This window comes from Anabrus simplex, chromosome 6 (assembly GCF_040414725.1).
Source record: "Anabrus simplex isolate iqAnaSimp1 chromosome 6, ASM4041472v1, whole genome shotgun sequence".
Classification (NCBI taxonomy): domain Eukaryota; kingdom Metazoa; phylum Arthropoda; class Insecta; order Orthoptera; family Tettigoniidae; genus Anabrus; species Anabrus simplex.
In genome coordinates this window covers 348439149-348459108 of record NC_090270.1, presented here as the reverse complement: position 1 = coordinate 348459108, position 19960 = coordinate 348439149, and the positions used below count along the sequence as shown (strand labels likewise).

At 48.6% G+C, this 19960-nt stretch overlaps 2 non-coding genes across 2 annotated transcripts; both read right to left on the bottom strand.

Annotated features, from left to right (window-relative positions):
• Positions 1-1482: 1482 nt before the first annotated feature.
• LOC137501332 (5S ribosomal RNA) lies at positions 1483-1601 on the bottom strand. The gene has a single exon (XR_011018482.1). It is a non-coding gene; the product is annotated as a 5S ribosomal RNA (ribosomal RNA).
• A 10511-nt stretch (positions 1602-12112) lies between these two features.
• Positions 12113-12231, bottom strand: LOC137501330 (5S ribosomal RNA). Its single transcript, XR_011018480.1, has one exon. It is a non-coding gene; the product is annotated as a 5S ribosomal RNA (ribosomal RNA).
• Between the last annotated feature and the right edge of the window lie 7729 nt (positions 12232-19960).

Sequence of the window (19960 nt, the reverse complement as noted above, 5' to 3'; positions counted from 1 at the left end):
CCGTGTTAGACGCAGGATACCTAACCTCCCTATTCTTTGAATTCTAACCGGTAGTACTAAGGTAAGGAGGAAAAAGTAGGACGTACAGGTACGCAGTGTTCAGGTGCTGGGCAAATGGACGTATTATTGCCGAAGTACGAAAAATCCCTACCGGCCTAACAGGAAGTAGTAGTGGTAGGTAGTGAAAAATGTTATTTACTTTACGCCCCACTAACTACTATTTACCGTTTCCGGAGACGCCGCTGAGGCGAAATTTTGTCCCGCAGGAGTTCTTCTATTTTACGTGCCCGTAAATCTACAGGCATGAGGCCGACGTATTTGGCCATTCAAATACCAAGGGAGTGAACCGGAATCGAACTCGCCAAGTTGAGCTCAGAATGGCCTATTTAAATCCAGGACGGTAACGGTAATGATATGGGGAGTTGAGGTTAGTTCTATGGAATTCATCACTTGCCGAAAGGTCGGTCAGCCGACGTGCAGGCTACTGAAATCGAGCACTTTCCTCACGTCACCTAACCTAAAACGTCACGACACTTTCAACTAACACTTGTCGTTGAAAACGTTACTTTCTCAGTCTTATTAGGAAACCGTCTCATCTTAGGTAGAAATGCAAAGTCCTGGGAGTCAATGCTACGATTTGTCGGAACACGCGCACAAGGGTCACTCTCCTGCACTAGTACATCATCGTTCGTAAGCAAGCTTATGAGAGACGCCCAGTTACCTGCAGAAAATAGCGCACAACAGACTTGCAACTTATTACCGAACGTCGTCGTTATATCAACGGGTCAGCGATAGTATCTTATCTTACCTGAAAGAACATAAAATGAAATCATTTTTCGCCTCTTTGAAGGGCTGCTACATGCGGCGTGCGGTTGCTAGGACACGGCTTTCATTGTTATCACGACAGTGTCGATGACGTTGTTTGGAAACCATCTTCCTCGCGATTTTCTTGGCGGGCAGGGAGATTCGAACCCACGTTCCGCCCTGGCACTGATTACCCTTCTTACCTGTAATCTTACGCGAAATAGGACGTAGTAGAATGAAGAGTTAAGAATCCGTGAGGGGCCGCCTACAGACAGGGCACACTATGCTGCACTAACCTAAAAGAAAAATAACAGCACACACACACACACACACACACACACACACACACACACTCTCTCTCTCTCTCTCTCTCTCTCTCTCTCTCTCTCTCTCTCTCTCTCTCTCTCTCTCTCTCGCATCATCATCATCATCATCATCATCATCATCATCATCATCATCATCATCATCATCATCATCATCATCAGGTCAGGTTAGGCGGGCACCTCGGAGGAAGTTAAGTATCTACAATAAACTTGAATCATGTTGGAAAGTTAAGAACATCTGGTTAGTTTCACATGTAACAAAAATCGATCAATTTCGACATTTGTGCAGCCGTAAGGCTAAAGTTGATGATAAAGGGTTATTTAGAGATCAGAATAGTAGGTAAAAAGGGAATTGAGCCAACGGCACGTGGTGTTCCCAAGCGGTCACCCATCCAAGTACTGACCACGCCCAATGTTGCTTAACTGCGGTGATCGGACGAGAACCGGTGTATTCAACATGGTATGGCCGTTGGCGAGAAAGGAAGTCTTCATTGATGCATGTGTACAGAAGGCAACGGTTATTTATTCTTTGGAGGTGGGCGGGCGCGTTGTCGAGACGAGACTTTGCTCGGAGATCGCGATGGAGGAGCGTACGAGGGCGGTACTGAGCGCGCGCGGCGGGGCGCGGCGGAACCTAACCCGAGTAGTTTTAACCTCACTTCGTCGTAACCTAACCCCAACTCGACCCAGGGCCTACATTCAATCCCAACCAATCTCCTCAAGAAAGAAAAGAAAGAAAGACCCAGGGCCCCGTGGTAGTGGTAGTAGTAGTAGTAGTAGTAGTAGTAGTAGTTGTTGTTGTTCTTGACGGCGGTGCGATTGTCGTTTCAAGCGGCAAAAGGACTGAATAATCCGTCCGGCTATGATGGTGTTAACGACGACGATTATTATTATTATTATTATTATTATTATTATTATTATTATTATTATTATTATTATTATTATTATGAGGTTTTCTAATTTCTTTTGACCTTAAAGTAACAATGCTAACCACTTTGATGTGATGTCCCCCTTTTAACTTGCCTTTGGTTTGCTTAAGGGTAAGAGGCTAACACAACTGCTCTTTTTTTTAAAGGTGTGGTGGCCCTGAAAAGGGCCGTTTCTTAAGAAGGGTGGTTATTCCCTGTAGCTCCTTACTTGGAGCTGGTGTATTTGGTGACTGCCTTGGTGCCCTCGCTGACGGCGTGCTTGGCCAGCTCTCCGGGCAGCAAGAGACGGACGGCAGTCTGGATCTCCCGACTAGTGATGGTGGAGCGCTTGTTGTAGTGGGCCAGACGGGAAGCCTCCGCGGCGATACGCTCGAAGATGTCGTTGACGAAGCTGTTCATGATGCTCATCGCCTTGCTGGAGATGCCAGTATCAGGGTGTACCTGTTTAAGTACTTTGTAGATGTAGATGGCGTAGCTCTCCTTCCTCTTGCGCTTCTTCTTCTTATCTCCCTTGGAGATGTTCTTCTGGGCCTTGCCGGCTTTCTTGGCGGCCTTTCCGCTAGTCTTAGGAGGCATGGTTGTCTCGTGTAGCTACTGAGAATCCAAACGAATGGCTGGGGGCACTTTTTTTTTTTTTTTTTTTTTTTTGTTGATATCTATTTCTCGAGAGTCCCGAGGCGCACATAGGCCTCCTTACTCATCGGTCTCTGCGAAGTCTCCGAAAGTCGGAAAACATCTCTAAAATCGCGCAATACACTAGTGGGGGAAAAGCAATCTGTCGTGGAGAAAACAGGTTCGCCACGTCAGAGATGAAAAAACCCCCTCTTCGCTTAACTAATAGTGCTCAATTTACTAATGCTTGGTAGCAGGGTTATGGTGTGACATGTATTCAGGTGTGGGTGAAGAAGGCATGTAGTGAGGAAGGGATGACTCTTGACTGGGTCATGTGTGCTGGGTTTCATGGCCTTGGATAATTGGCAGGGAGGTGAGTGCTGGAAGAGTAGATTTAGGATTACAGGGTCTCGGCTACTCGATCCACCGAGGGGGCCCTGTAGTGGAAGCTGGGCGGATTCCTGGGCATGTGAGGAAGAGAGGGATGATTATGATGGACATGGGTGACCTGCGCACCCACCCCACAAGTTGCCGTATGGGGACCGTACAACAGGGGGGGGGACAGGTGGGATGAGAGGGATGATTATGATGGACATGAGTGACCTGCGCACCCACCCCACAAGTTGCCGTATGGTAGCCGCACAACTGCGGGGGGGGGGGACAGGGAGCGCTCAGTCCGATGATTATGAAGGACATGAGTGACCTGCGTACCTACCACGCTAGTTGCCGTATGGTAGCCGCACAACTGCGGGGGGGGGGACAGGGAGCGCTCAGTCCGATGACATGCCGAGGTTCCGTTTTCGGAGCCACAGACCACGTTTGCAGGCTTGACTTGGCTGGGCTTGGCGGTGTGGAGCCTAGACGGAAACTCATGGCTGGGATAAATGGGGGCCAGGTACCCCAGATTGGTTGCCAGTGGGCAGGTAGCTACAGGTTGCCATAGAGCACGTACCCTGCAGACCCCCAACCTGAGGGGAGCCAGGGAGCCCCATTGTATTTCAAGGGGACGTGATGGGGTCAAACGCACTGGGCGGACCTGGAAGCTGGTAAGCCGGCGCCTAAGTCGCAACAGGGGTAGTTTTTTAAGTGGTTAACGCCACCGACAAGTTGCGAAGTCAGGACACACGGCTCACGGTGACAAATTTGCTCGAATGATGCCCTGGACTTGGTAGTAGGCTGCCAGACTTGCGTGAGACTTGATGCCGGTAGCCTGGAGCAGTGATTCGTGGCTGGGTCTTGGCGGAGAGCTGTGATTGGCTGCTCGCAGTAGCGGGCGAGCGCTGAGTGATATGGCCTCTGCTGTGGCGGTGGGAGCTGGAGAGCTCCGGACTTGGCGGCCATCTTGCTGGGAGTCTTGGCTGGAGCTGCAGTGAACAACCACCCTTGGTAAGAAACGCGGAGCCGAGATGGTATGGCTCCGTCCAGGCAGAGTGCTGGGCCTGGAATGCTGCTGGGGGCACCCGGTTTCAGCGTGTATTTGAAAGAAAACGCCTGTGTCGTACTAGCCAATGGGGGCGAACTAGCTGCAGCCTCATTGGCTGGCTCGCTGCCTCGCGTAACCTGCCAGAGTACAAAACTGGTGGTCACAAGGCTGCAAAATACCATTTGGTGCGAAGCAGACTAGCAGAGCATCATGTCAGGACGAGGCAAGGGAGGAAAAGTTAAGGGCAAGTCCAAAAGCCGTTCCAGCCGTGCAGGCCTGCAGTTTCCTGTCGGGCGTATCCACCGTCTCCTCCGCAAGGGAAACTATGCAGAGCGAGTGGGTGCTGGTGCTCCCGTGTACCTGGCTGCGGTCATGGAGTACCTGGCTGCTGAAGTTCTTGAGTTGGCAGGCAATGCAGCCCGTGACAACAAGAAGACGAGGATCATCCCCCGTCACTTGCAGTTGGCCATACGTAATGATGAGGAGTTAAACAAACTCCTGTCTGGTGTGACCATTGCCCAGGGAGGTGTGCTGCCCAATATTCAGGCAGTGCTCCTGCCCAAGAAGACCGAGAAGAAGGCTTAATTGCCTTAGCCTTGGTTTCCCAGGCAAAAATTTAAAAAACGGCCCTTTTCAGGGCCACCAGCTGGTTAAGGAAAGAGTTGCTTGTCAGGCTTTATTGCTCAGTAGTAAAGGAGGTGTCAAAAGAGAAAGAGCAGTACAGTACAGTACAGTACATACAGGTCTCTAATAATAATAATAATAATAATAATAATAATAATAATAATAATAATAGTGAAACCAAGAACAACAACAGCAAAGAGAAGAATTGTGTTTAGTGTCCCTTCAGTAGCAACAGATGCTGGAATTTAGTGTTTAGGACAGAAAATAGCCTAGCCAACTTAATGATATATTACACAGTTCATTAATTGAAGGAAGGAAGGAAGGAAGGAAGGAAGGAAGGAAGGAAGGAAGGAAGGAAGGAAGGAAGGAAGGAAGGTTGCATAAGAAGTACTTTTAATATCATACCAGTTTACGGTATAACCTTCAAAACTGGAGTAGGTTATCAGAGTAGAATGAACCAGAGGAATAGGCACGTTTTAGCATTTATTTATTTATTTATTTATTTATTTATTTATTTAGAAAGAAGCCAAGTGATTAGTTTCTGAATGAAAGAAAGAAAGAAAGAAAGAAAGAAAGAAAGAAAGAAAGAAAGAAAGAGGATCAGATACAGATATCTAGTGTCCATTAAAAATAAACTTCAGACTAGACTTCATTACTAACGTTGAGGGCATATTTTCTTCTCTGCAGGGCTCGAGGAGAAGTGTACTGTACAGTACAGTACAGTACAGTACCTCCTAGGAAGAAGTGCTGCACAAGCAATGCTAGAGGAGTACTGGACACGGGACACAAAGCTCTTTTGAGAGGTAAGTGGTGGCCCTGAAAAGGGCCGTTTTTTTTAAACACTGCATGCCCCCTGCCGGGAGCACGCTCGGAAGAGATCTAACCGCCGAAACCGTAAAGGGTACGTCCCTGTCTCTTGAGGGCGTACACTACGTCCATGGCGGTCACGGTCTTCCTCTTGGCGTGCTCGGTGTATGTTACGGCATCCCGGATGACGTTCTCCAGGAAAACCTTGAGCACGCCACGAGTCTCCTCGTAGATTAGGCCCGAGATACGCTTGACCCCACCTCTGCGGGCGAGACGTCTGATGGCAGGCTTGGTGATGCCCTGGATGTTGTCTCGGAGCACCTTCCTGTGACGCTTGGCGCCTCCTTTGCCGAGTCCCTTTCCTCCCTTGCCTCGTCCGGTCATGGTAGATCAGTACAACAGCGAGTTCAGAGCTCGAATGTGCCAGGCCCCGCTTTTGCCTGTGCTTTTGTTGAACGAGCCTGGCCCCGGTGACGTCGGCAACTGGCTAGCGAATGGCAGCGCTGCAGCAGCACAGGGAGGGGGAAGCGAAGGAATAAAACAAGGCGAGCGGGAGCGAGCTCCTGTTATTCTCCCTGCAGCGTGTCGACAGTGAGTACCGTACGTCATGGCCCGGACGAAGCAGACTGCACGTAAATCCACCGGAGGCAAGGCCCCCCGCAAGCAGCTGGCAACCAAGGCTGCCCGTAAGAGCGCGCCTGCCACGGGTGGAGTGAAGAAGCCTCATCGGTACAGGCCCGGTACCGTGGCCCTCCGTGAGATCAGGCGCTACCAGAAGAGCACCGAGCTGCTCATCCGCAAGCTGCCTTTCCAGCGGCTCGTGAGAGAAATAGCTCAGGACTTCAAGACCGACCTGCGCTTCCAGAGCTCGGCCGTCATGGCCTTGCAGGAGGCCAGCGAAGCCTACCTGGTGGGTCTTTTCGAAGACACCAACTTGTGTGCCATCCATGCCAAGCGTGTCACCATCATGCCAAAGGACATCCAGCTCGCCCGCCGCATCCGAGGGGAGCGTGCCTAAGTCCAGAGCTAGCTTAACGCTGGACCTTTCACCAAACGGCCCTTTTCAGGGCCACCAAAATATCCCAGAAAGAGCAGTCGTAGTCTCTGAGCTAGCACGGGCAGTGAATTAAAATATTCTTTAAAAGGAAATAAATAATAATAATATAAATCTTGATGATGATGATGGTGGTGGTGGTGGTTGTTGTTGTTTCCAGGGGATGATGTGAACCTTCCAAGTGCAAGCGCAGTAGACACAAAACTTAATAATAATAATAATAATAATAATAATAATAATAACAACAACGACAAAGTATATACATCTGGATGGCGGTGGGTTTTTTTATTTTATTTTTTATTCCACAGGACGATGCGAAGAGTCCTAGAGCAATCATAGTAAAGAAAATACTGAATAATAAAGGCGATGTTGATAATAATAATAATAATAATAATAATAACAAAGTATATAAATCTTGATGGTGGTTGTTGTGCCAAGGGGATTAAGGAAAACTCCAAGTGCAATAACAGTAAAGAAAATACTAAATAATAATAATAATAATAATAATAATAATAATAATAATAATAATAATAATAATAATAATAATAATAATAAGAGAGTAGTGGGGCACTTGTGCACACTTGCCTCTTTATGAGACAGAGGTAGGAGAGAGGCCAGGGTTCACATTCAAAGACTTCATAGGCTCTTTTAGAAAGAAGGTGATGGCCCTGATAAGGGCCGTTTTTGCAACCTCCGCTCTCGTGAGAGCAAGAGGTGCACGGGTAGTGTAAGAACCTCGAGGGTTCTCACTTCCTTTTTGCAGGTGCCTTTTTAGGCGAGGCCTTGGGCTTAGCGGCCTTTTTAGGCTTAGGTGCCTTAGGTTTCTTAGTGGGCACCTTGGCGGCCTTCTTAGCCTTGGAAGGAGCCTTCTGCTTTGGTTTGGGAGCAGGAGCTGCCTTCTTCTTCTCAGCAGGCTTTTTGGAAATGGCTTTCTTGGCTGCAGCCTTGGCTCCCCCAGCCTTCTTCGCCTTGGGGATGCGCTTCTCCTTGGGGGCGGCGGACCGCTTGACAGGGGCTGCGCTGGCTTTCTCCGGCTTGGCAGCTGAGGCGAGTTTGAAGGAACCTGAAGCTCCCTTCCCCTTGGTCTGGACCAGCTCTCCGGAAGCCACAGCAGATTTCAGGTACTTCTTGATGAATGGGGCCAGCTTCTCAGAGTCCACCTTGTAGTTGGCAGAGATGTACTTCTTGATAGCTTGGAGAGAAGATCCACCTCGCTCCTTGAGGCTCTTGATGGCACTGCCCACCATCTCGGAGGTTTTCGGATGTGCAGGCTTGGTGCGAGGTTTCTTGGATGCGGAAGCCTTGTTCTTCTTGGGCGACGCCTGGGCCGGAGCCGAGGCGGGTGCGGATGCTGCCGATGCTGTTGCAGTGTCAGCCATGGTCACGGTGCGAATGTGTTAAATTTTCCCGAATGGCGGAGTGTATCAGGCTACTCGGACCGCGCAGGAAACAGCAGTGGCTAGCTGTCGGGTGGGCTGCGCGGCGATAAGTTGGGGACGTGCTTCCTAGCTCCTTTCTCGTGCACCCTGCGTCCCGTGGGGGCGGCGGAAGGTTCAGTTCAAGGTAGGAAGGGATAGCCAAAGGATTAATGCTGCTCCTCAAATGAAAGAAGTGCTGCCCGCCTTGTTCAGGGCGTCCTGGCGCAGGTGTGTTCCATGGACAGCATTTCCTCAGCTCCCTCTCCATGCCGACATTTAGGGGCAGCCGCCGTCGTCGCGACGCCCCCGGGAGCGACCACCGCTTACCTGAAGGAAGTCCCATCCTTCCTCTAGCTGCCAAGGCAGAGAACTGTTCGTGGACTCTAGCCACTTTCGAATGAGAGCAAGGGACGTTCGGCCTTCAGGTGGATTTCTGCAGTAGCAAGGAGACCCACCGTAATCTGCCATAGCATTGCATAAAAGGGCATAAAGAAGGAAACATATAAATTAGGGACTAGTTTCCACGACTTGTCAGATTCCAGGTCTCTTGCTAGCTCTTTAAGTTCATTTTAGTCGCAGTATTTAGGGCCATAGGCACTTGCCTCACGGTCAGGTACCCTCTCTCACTTCCTGCTGTTTTAAGGCCCTTGTAAGGGAAGAGAAGAGAAGCCTAGTTAAAGAGGAATCCTAGAACGTCTAGGTGTATTTCAGGGCGTACCTAAAGGCCCAGACCGGAAGACAGCCGGTTAAGTCTCACGAAAGACTTTGTCCCTGACCTGTAGGAGGGAAGCACAGCCTGGTAGAAACGTCCCGCCTACCCCGGGCAACAAAGCCAGGACCGAATATCTCTAGGCCTATTCACAATCGAAAAGAAGCCCATATATAGTATATCTACACCAGGCGGTATTACTAATTGTTCCAATATTACAGCCGATCGCGTCCTCCCTCAAGTTGGACAGCTTGAGGTAGACAGAAGCTTCCGAGGGAGCTGCCTACAGAGAACAACTTCAGAAAAAATTGGATGAGAACAAGAGATACAATGATAGGACCCATCTTAAGACACCCAGGACTTATTCAGTTGGTTTTAGAACGATGTGTAGGCGGTAAGAACTGTAGGGGTAGACCAAGGTACGGACATGACAAGCACATGTAGGATGCAATAGTTACATAGAAACGAAAAGGTTGGCACAGGATAGGGTGGCGTGGAGGGCTGCATCAAACCAGTCTACGGACTGGTGACTCAAACAACAAACAACAACAGTAGGCTAAGGCTATTAAAAAAAAAACAACTACCGCTACTACTATGTCGACGACGACGACTTTTACCTAACTTTCGTAACCGACCTTTGGTTTCAAAGCTGCCATTAAGTGAGAGTATGCCTCCTTAAAATAACCTACTGGCTGCGCCGAGAATCGATCACACTATTAGCAGCATAGAACGAAGACGATCGCGTGAACTGACATCAAATAATAGTATTAAAGTTTGAGGTTACGTCGAATGTAATTACAAAAAGGCTACGCAATTACTTCTTTGACTTACAAGTACAGCGGCATACCTAACCTCAAAAAAGAATAAGGTCAGTAAAGTGCGAAACCGCGAGAATGCTATGTCCCTTTCGACGTGTAAGGAACTTTTTCTTTCTCTCTTTCTTTCTTTCTTTCTTTCTTTCTTTCTTTCTTTCTTTCTTTCTTTCTTTCTTTCTTTCTCCTGGTCCGAACGACGCCGGGAATTGCAGGAATACGTGTTGGGTTAACACGTTGGACGTTCAATTCTTACTTGCAGATGGAAATCAGGAAGGAAGGAAGGAAGGAAGGAAGGAAGGAAGGAAGGATCTAACAGAGGGTAGATGCACGGTTAACACAACTTCTCTCGCCATGTGGATTCGGTGTGATTATACGGCTGGATGCCCTTCCTGACTACAACCTTCCTTCCTTCCTTCCTTCCTTCCTTCCTTCCTTCCTTCCTTCCTTCCTTCCTTCCTTCCTTCCTTCCTTCCTTCTTCTTCTTCTTCTTCTACTACTACTACTACTACTACTACTACTACTACTACTACTATTACTCAAGTTTGTGCTGTAAAAGAATACCCTGTGAAGAAAACAGGAGGTTTAAGAGTCCTCTTCCCTCAAATATCAATTGAAGTACCGTAATGAGGGATACCGAGTCATTTACATTCATGGGAGGATATGCGTAAAGGGACCTGATGATTTTTAGGCCAGCTGCGCTAGGGTTACTCTTCGTATGACTAGACCAGACCAGTACCGGTACGGTACCTCAAGATTTTTATTTTTTCTTAATTAGTTTAGGTGATCCAAGCCTAACCTGCAGTATATTGCACCCGAAATATCTAGCATCTACCCTGTAATGAGAAGATGCAGGCCTCCTTCCCAGTTTTCAAGACTGGTGATGATAAAAGTGTGCGTAATTTAGCTTGAAGTTAGCAGATCCACGATCAGTTTATGCCCCTTTTCTCGGTTCGCTGCAATCATGTCTTAGTACAGGGTCTCCATTCTAGGCCTATCAATTCCTGCGAACTCGTGAAAGCAATCAGGTAATGAAGATGATGATTGTAGTTATTAACATTAAGAAGAGAAGTTGAGGTGTTTGTCTTCAGCAGAAAAGAGGATATAGGACCCGGGTAGCAGTGAAAGGGCGACCGTGTTAGACGCAGGATACCTAACCTCCCTATTCTTTGAATTCTAACCGGTAGTACTAAGGTAAGGAGGAAAAAGTAGGACGTACAGGTACGCAGTGTTCAGGTGCTGGGCAAATGGACGTATTATTGCCGAAGTACGAAAAATCCCTACCGGCCTAACAGGAAGTAGTAGTGGTAGGTAGTGAAAAATGTTATTTACTTTACGCCCCACTAACTACTATTTACCGTTTCCGGAGACGCCGCTGAGGCGAAATTTTGTCCCGCAGGAGTTCTTCTATTTTACGTGCCCGTAAATCTACAGGCATGAGGCCGACGTATTTGGCCATTCAAATACCAAGGGAGTGAACCGGAATCGAACTCGCCAAGTTGAGCTCAGAATGGCCTATTTAAATCCAGGACGGTAACGGTAATGATATGGGGAGTTGAGGTTAGTTCTATGGAATTCATCACTTGCCGAAAGGTCGGTCAGCCGACGTGCAGGCTACTGAAATCGAGCACTTTCCTCACGTCACCTAACCTAAAACGTCACGACACTTTCAACTAACACTTGTCGTTGAAAACGTTACTTTCTCAGTCTTATTAGGAAACCGTCTCATCTTAGGTAGAAATGCAAAGTCCTGGGAGTCAATGCTACGATTTGTCGGAACACGCGCACAAGGGTCACTCTCCTGCACTAGTACATCATCGTTCGTAAGCAAGCTTATGAGAGACGCCCAGTTACCTGCAGAAAATAGCGCACAACAGACTTGCAACTTATTACCGAACGTCGTCGTTATATCAACGGGTCAGCGATAGTATCTTATCTTACCTGAAAGAACATAAAATGAAATCATTTTTCGCCTCTTTGAAGGGCTGCTACATGCGGCGTGCGGTTGCTAGGACACGGCTTTCATTGTTATCACGACAGTGTCGATGACGTTGTTTGGAAACCATCTTCCTCGCGATTTTCTTGGCGGGCAGGGAGATTCGAACCCACGTTCCGCCCTGGCACTGATTACCCTTCTTACCTGTAATCTTACGCGAAATAGGACGTAGTAGAATGAAGAGTTAAGAATCCGTGAGGGGCCGCCTACAGACAGGGCACACTATGCTGCACTAACCTAAAAGAAAAATAACAGCACACACACACACACACACACACACACACACACACACACACTCTCTCTCTCTCTCTCTCTCTCTCTCTCTCTCTCTCTCTCTCTCTCTCTCTCTCGCATCATCATCATCATCATCATCATCATCATCATCATCATCATCATCATCATCATCAGGTCAGGTTAGGCGGGCACCTCGGAGGAAGTTAAGTATCTACAATAAACTTGAATCATGTTGGAAAGTTAAGAACATCTGGTTAGTTTCACATGTAACAAAAATCGATCAATTTCGACATTTGTGCAGCCGTAAGGCTAAAGTTGATGATAAAGGGTTATTTAGAGATCAGAATAGTAGGTAAAAAGGGAATTGAGCCAACGGCACGTGGTGTTCCCAAGCGGTCACCCATCCAAGTACTGACCACGCCCAATGTTGCTTAACTGCGGTGATCGGACGAGAACCGGTGTATTCAACATGGTATGGCCGTTGGCGAGAAAGGAAGTCTTCATTGATGCATGTGTACAGAAGGCAACGGTTATTTATTCTTTGGAGGTGGGCGGGCGCGTTGTCGAGACGAGACTTTGCTCGGAGATCGCGATGGAGGAGCGTACGAGGGCGGTACTGAGCGCGCGCGGCGGGGCGCGGCGGAACCTAACCCGAGTAGTTTTAACCTCACTTCGTCGTAACCTAACCCCAACTCGACCCAGGGCCTACATTCAATCCCAACCAATCTCCTCAAGAAAGAAAAGAAAGAAAGACCCAGGGCCCCGTGGTAGTGGTAGTAGTAGTAGTAGTAGTAGTAGTAGTAGTTGTTGTTGTTCTTGACGGCGGTGCGATTGTCGTTTCAAGCGGCAAAAGGACTGAATAATCCGTCCGGCTATGATGGTGTTAACGACGACGATTATTATTATTATTATTATTATTATTATTATTATTATTATTATTATTATTATTATTATTATTATGAGGTTTTCTAATTTCTTTTGACCTTAAAGTAACAATGCTAACCACTTTGATGTGATGTCCCCCTTTTAACTTGCCTTTGGTTTGCTTAAGGGTAAGAGGCTAACACAACTGCTCTTTTTTTTAAAGGTGTGGTGGCCCTGAAAAGGGCCGTTTCTTAAGAAGGGTGGTTATTCCCTGTAGCTCCTTACTTGGAGCTGGTGTATTTGGTGACTGCCTTGGTGCCCTCGCTGACGGCGTGCTTGGCCAGCTCTCCGGGCAGCAAGAGACGGACGGCAGTCTGGATCTCCCGACTAGTGATGGTGGAGCGCTTGTTGTAGTGGGCCAGACGGGAAGCCTCCGCGGCGATACGCTCGAAGATGTCGTTGACGAAGCTGTTCATGATGCTCATCGCCTTGCTGGAGATGCCAGTATCAGGGTGTACCTGTTTAAGTACTTTGTAGATGTAGATGGCGTAGCTCTCCTTCCTCTTGCGCTTCTTCTTCTTATCTCCCTTGGAGATGTTCTTCTGGGCCTTGCCGGCTTTCTTGGCGGCCTTTCCGCTAGTCTTAGGAGGCATGGTTGTCTCGTGTAGCTACTGAGAATCCAAACGAATGGCTGGGGGCACCCGGTTTCAGCGTGTATTTGAAAGAAAACGCCTGTGTCGTACTAGCCAATGGGGGCGAACTAGCTGCAGCCTCATTGGCTGGCTCGCTGCCTCGCGTAACCTGCCAGAGTACAAAACTGGTGGTCACAAGGCTGCAAAATACCATTTGGTGCGAAGCAGACTAGCAGAGCATCATGTCAGGACGAGGCAAGGGAGGAAAAGTTAAGGGCAAGTCCAAAAGCCGTTCCAGCCGTGCAGGCCTGCAGTTTCCTGTCGGGCGTATCCACCGTCTCCTCCGCAAGGGAAACTATGCAGAGCGAGTGGGTGCTGGTGCTCCCGTGTACCTGGCTGCGGTCATGGAGTACCTGGCTGCTGAAGTTCTTGAGTTGGCAGGCAATGCAGCCCGTGACAACAAGAAGACGAGGATCATCCCCCGTCACTTGCAGTTGGCCATACGTAATGATGAGGAGTTAAACAAACTCCTGTCTGGTGTGACCATTGCCCAGGGAGGTGTGCTGCCCAATATTCAGGCAGTGCTCCTGCCCAAGAAGACCGAGAAGAAGGCTTAATTGCCTTAGCCTTGGTTTCCCAGGCAAAAATTTAAAAAACGGCCCTTTTCAGGGCCACCAGCTGGTTAAGGAAAGAGTTGCTTGTCAGGCTTTATTGCTCAGTAGTAAAGGAGGTGTCAAAAGAGAAAGAGCAGTACAGTACAGTACAGTACATACAGGTCTCTAATAATAATAATAATAATAATAATAATAATAATAATAATAATAATAGTGAAACCAAGAACAACAACAGCAAAGAGAAGAATTGTGTTTAGTGTCCCTTCAGTAGCAACAGATGCTGGAATTTAGTGTTTAGGACAGAAAATAGCCTAGCCAACTTAATGATATATTACACAGTTCATTAATTGAAGGAAGGAAGGAAGGAAGGAAGGAAGGAAGGAAGGAAGGAAGGAAGGAAGGAAGGAAGGAAGGAAGGTTGCATAAGAAGTACTTTTAATATCATACCAGTTTACGGTATAACCTTCAAAACTGGAGTAGGTTATCAGAGTAGAATGAACCAGAGGAATAGGCACGTTTTAGCATTTATTTATTTATTTATTTATTTATTTATTTATTTAGAAAGAAGCCAAGTGATTAGTTTCTGAATGAAAGAAAGAAAGAAAGAAAGAAAGAAAGAAAGAAAGAAAGAAAGAAAGAGGATCAGATACAGATATCTAGTGTCCATTAAAAATAAACTTCAGACTAGACTTCATTACTAACGTTGAGGGCATATTTTCTTCTCTGCAGGGCTCGAGGAGAAGTGTACTGTACAGTACAGTACAGTACAGTACCTCCTAGGAAGAAGTGCTGCACAAGCAATGCTAGAGGAGTACTGGACACGGGACACAAAGCTCTTTTGAGAGGTAAGTGGTGGCCCTGAAAAGGGCCGTTTTTTTTAAACACTGCATGCCCCCTGCCGGGAGCACGCTCGGAAGAGATCTAACCGCCGAAACCGTAAAGGGTACGTCCCTGTCTCTTGAGGGCGTACACTACGTCCATGGCGGTCACGGTCTTCCTCTTGGCGTGCTCGGTGTATGTTACGGCATCCCGGATGACGTTCTCCAGGAAAACCTTGAGCACGCCACGAGTCTCCTCGTAGATTAGGCCCGAGATACGCTTGACCCCACCTCTGCGGGCGAGACGTCTGATGGCAGGCTTGGTGATGCCCTGGATGTTGTCTCGGAGCACCTTCCTGTGACGCTTGGCGCCTCCTTTGCCGAGTCCCTTTCCTCCCTTGCCTCGTCCGGTCATGGTAGATCAGTACAACAGCGAGTTCAGAGCTCGAATGTGCCAGGCCCTGAGCCTGAGCCTCGCATTGCGACTGCTGCCGCTTGAAGAGCGGCAGCTGTGGTTCTATTGGAATTCCCGACCGATTGGGTCCTTATATTCCATTTTAATATGAGGCTCGTAGAGCGTGCAACTCATGGTAGTGTTTGGTATTAGGATAATTTATATTAAATTAAATTGCTACAGTAATTCTTTCCTGGAGTTCAGGAGTGTTCTATGGTATATTTACAGTGTCTAACCTAACATTAATCTAAGCCTACGAATTAAATTTAGCCTAATAATTAACATTAATTGTCAGTGTGTATATGTGACATGGTATCTATATACATGTATGTTCCTTGAAGTGGTTCGTATTCGGCCCTTTTCGGATTCGATCGCCGTAGTTTACTGACGAGCAAACATATGGCGATAGACGACTGCTTCCAGGGTCATTCCTTTGGGCGGGTATATTATGTCTAGTAACATGTTCGATATTCTGTCTGCAATACCGCTGGAGTGGATGTGGTTCATTAGTATTGTGTGCCTTTCCTCCGGCGGTACTTGTGATAGCATTTCTAGCGCCTCCTCTCGGGTTGGGGGCATTGTTCGTGTCTGGTAGGCGTAGTCTGCCTGCTTCTTCTTGCTTTGCATTTGCTTCTCCGGCTGAGACTTTTCCTCCTCTTCTGGTTGAGGTAGTGGGGGGAACTCTGTCGGTCTCAGCTGGAACGTCTGTGCGGTGGATGTGCCGGGAGCCTCTTTCTCCTTCTTCTTCCTGAGGGTCTGCCCTTCCTTGGCTCGGATTATTACGGGACAGCCACCGTAGTTAGCAGTGTGGTTGCCCTTACAGTTGACACAGGTAAACTGTTTACTGTCAGTGAGGGTACATTCTGCAGTGCTATGTGCCCCCGGGCACTTGACACAACGCGGCAAAAGGTTACAGCTTTTGTGCGTGTGCCCTGTGCGCTGGCAGCGTTTGCACTGTGGCGGTCCTGCGGGTTTTTTCGGTCTTTCGACTTTTATAATCAAATCCATCAGTGTATACTCGTTGAATATCTGTCTGGATTTTTCGGAGTATTGGAGTGTTACGGCGAACAGTGGGATGGGCTTTCTCTCTCTAGTTACCTCTTCCTCTGTGCCGTTCTCTGTACGTCTTCTTATATTATAGGTTTTGCTCAGCTGTACTGTCTGACAGACTGGGTATCCTTTTTCTGTCAGCTCGCTAGTTATGTCTTCCGGTTTCGTGTCAAGTGGCAAGTTTCTGATGATTGCCTGAATTTTGCCGCTCGGTTCGGCTGGGTGGGTGTAGAATGCCACCCCTTGGTCCTTTAGTGCCTTCACTAACGCGTGGTAGTCTTCCATAGTAGTCAGCAGGTATTTGACTACGTTATTTCGGACTACCCGCGCAGTGAATTGCCCGTTAATACACGATTTGATGAAGTCTCTTCGGCCTGAGTAAGGCATGGCGTCCTCTTTGATGATGATGGGAGGAGGTTTTCGCCTTGCTGTTCTACTGGTTGTGTCCATGTTTATTTCTTCAGGTATTTTCTCTAGCTGTTCGTACCTGTTATTTACGGGTACTGGTTTTGGAGCAGTTTTTTCCTTCGGCTGGGCAGTTTTTCTGTTCGGTGGTGTTATGAATCCATCAGCGTCCGTAGTGGTATGTACTCTTTTGGTTTGAAGTGCAGATTCCTCGGTGATGACTGGTGACGTGTCGGCCAAGGTCCTTTTCTTCATGGTAGAGGGCGTTCCTGCTTCACCCTGGGTCGAGGTGGTGGGGCCTTGTGTCTCTGTTCTCGGCTTCGGTACCTCTTCTGATACCGGGGTCTGCTGTTGTCTTTCGGCCGTAGGTGCAGGTGTACTTGATTTCTTCTTCTTCTTCTTCTTCTCGTGAATGAGGTTGACTAGGTTGTGCGAGGGTTCATCCCCTAGGTAAACCTCGCATCCTTCGTCTACAGACTCGTAGTCGTCCTCGTCTTCATACTGGGGGGAGTCCGTGGTCAGCGTTGCAGGTTTTAGCCTGGGGTGTGGCGGCGCCATTTCGAAGTATGGTCTCAATGACTCGGCTATCTGGTTGATACGCGAGCCTAGTGCTTCATCTACTGTCGGCAGGGCAGATTTCAATCTGGGGTCCCTCGGAGGCTGATTGTAGTACTGATTGCGTACCTCGAGTTTACGGGCTAGGTGTGAGCCTGGTGTTGGTGGATTTCCGACATAACTAGGACGGCCCGAGGCTACTCGATCCACCCCAGACCGGCCAGGTTTGCCGGAAGTGTTGTTCTGGTGAGTGCGGCCTGACATGGCTTAGCAGTGTAGGTGAGTGGTGTGCACCAGGTTGTGTAATCCTACCTAGATTGCACGCTCTACGAGCTATCGATATGACCAAGGGCACGGGGCCGGTCTGATAGCAGGGGAGGGCAGGTCAAACACCCGTAGGCGGACCTCGGACAAGGCAAGAGAGTGTGCCTGCTCAGAGCCGTTGCTTCAGGCAACAGTTTTTTGAGGGGTGTCTCCCCGGCAAGAAGCAAGCGGACACTGCGACAGAACACCGCGGGACCGACAATTTGCTCTTTTTGGATGTAGGGTAGGCAAGCCCGCCCTACAGCTCCGTTGACTGCTGCGACTCGGCGGGGAAGGCACTAGGCGGCCTTGTCCTCGCTGCTTGCTCGCTGCTGGTTGCTGCTGGCTGCGCTCCAATCAGAGCGTACCTCTTCTTCTCTTCTCTGAGCTCCTTCTTCTCCGCTCGCTCGCTCGTCTGTGTCTGTTGTGCCAGGCCCCGCTTTTGCCTGTGCTTTTGTTGAACGAGCCTGGCCCCGGTGACGTCGGCAACTGGCTAGCGAATGGCAGCGCTGCAGCAGCACAGGGAGGGGGAAGCGAAGGAATAAAACAAGGCGAGCGGGAGCGAGCTCCTGTTATTCTCCCTGCAGCGTGTCGACAGTGAGTACCGTACGTCATGGCCCGGACGAAGCAGACTGCACGTAAATCCACCGGAGGCAAGGCCCCCCGCAAGCAGCTGGCAACCAAGGCTGCCCGTAAGAGCGCGCCTGCCACGGGTGGAGTGAAGAAGCCTCATCGGTACAGGCCCGGTACCGTGGCCCTCCGTGAGATCAGGCGCTACCAGAAGAGCACCGAGCTGCTCATCCGCAAGCTGCCTTTCCAGCGGCTCGTGAGAGAAATAGCTCAGGACTTCAAGACCGACCTGCGCTTCCAGAGCTCGGCCGTCATGGCCTTGCAGGAGGCCAGCGAAGCCTACCTGGTGGGTCTTTTCGAAGACACCAACTTGTGTGCCATCCATGCCAAGCGTGTCACCATCATGCCAAAGGACATCCAGCTCGCCCGCCGCATCCGAGGGGAGCGTGCCTAAGTCCAGAGCTAGCTTAACGCTGGACCTTTCACCAAACGGCCCTTTTCAGGGCCACCAAAATATCCCAGAAAGAGCAGTCGTAGTCTCTGAGCTAGCACGGGCAGTGAATTAAAATATTCTTTAAAAGGAAATAAATAATAATAATATAAATCTTGATGATGATGATGGTGGTGGTGGTGGTTGTTGTTGTTTCCAGGGGATGATGTGAACCTTCCAAGTGCAAGCGCAGTAGACACAAAACTTAATAATAATAATAATAATAATAATAATAATAACAACAACGACAAAGTATATACATCTGGATGGCGGTGGGTTTTTTTATTTTATTTTTTATTCCACAGGACGATGCGAAGAGTCCTAGAGCAATCATAGTAAAGAAAATACTGAATAATAAAGGCGATGTTGATAATAATAATAATAATAATAATAATAACAAAGTATATAAATCTTGATGGTGGTTGTTGTGCCAAGGGGATTAAGGAAAACTCCAAGTGCAATAACAGTAAAGAAAATACTAAATAATAATAATAATAATAATAATAATAATAATAATAATAATAATAATAATAATAATAATAATAATAATAATAATAATAAGAGAGTAGTGGGGCACTTGTGCACACTTGCCTCTTTATGAGACAGAGGTAGGAGAGAGGCCAGGGTTCACATTCAAAGACTTCATAGGCTCTTTTAGAAAGAAGGTGATGGCCCTGATAAGGGCCGTTTTTGCAACCTCCGCTCTCGTGAGAGCAAGAGGTGCACGGGTAGTGTAAGAACCTCGAGGGTTCTCACTTCCTTTTTGCAGGTGCCTTTTTAGGCGAGGCCTTGGGCTTAGCGGCCTTTTTAGGCTTAGGTGCCTTAGGTTTCTTAGTGGGCACCTTGGCGGCCTTCTTAGCCTTGGAAGGAGCCTTCTGCTTTGGTTTGGGAGCAGGAGCTGCCTTCTTCTTCTCAGCAGGCTTTTTGGAAATGGCTTTCTTGGCTGCAGCCTTGGCTCCCCCAGCCTTCTTCGCCTTGGGGATGCGCTTCTCCTTGGGGGCGGCGGACCGCTTGACAGGGGCTGCGCTGGCTTTCTCCGGCTTGGCAGCTGAGGCGAGTTTGAAGGAACCTGAAGCTCCCTTCCCCTTGGTCTGGACCAGCTCTCCGGAAGCCACAGCAGATTTCAGGTACTTCTTGATGAATGGGGCCAGCTTCTCAGAGTCCACCTTGTAGTTGGCAGAGATGTACTTCTTGATAGCTTGGAGAGAAGATCCACCTCGCTCCTTGAGGCTCTTGATGGCACTGCCCACCATCTCGGAGGTTTTCGGATGTGCAGGCTTGGTGCGAGGTTTCTTGGATGCGGAAGCCTTGTTCTTCTTGGGCGACGCCTGGGCCGGAGCCGAGGCGGGTGCGGATGCTGCCGATGCTGTTGCAGTGTCAGCCATGGTCACGGTGCGAATGTGTTAAATTTTCCCGAATGGCGGAGTGTATCAGGCTACTCGGACCGCGCAGGAAACAGC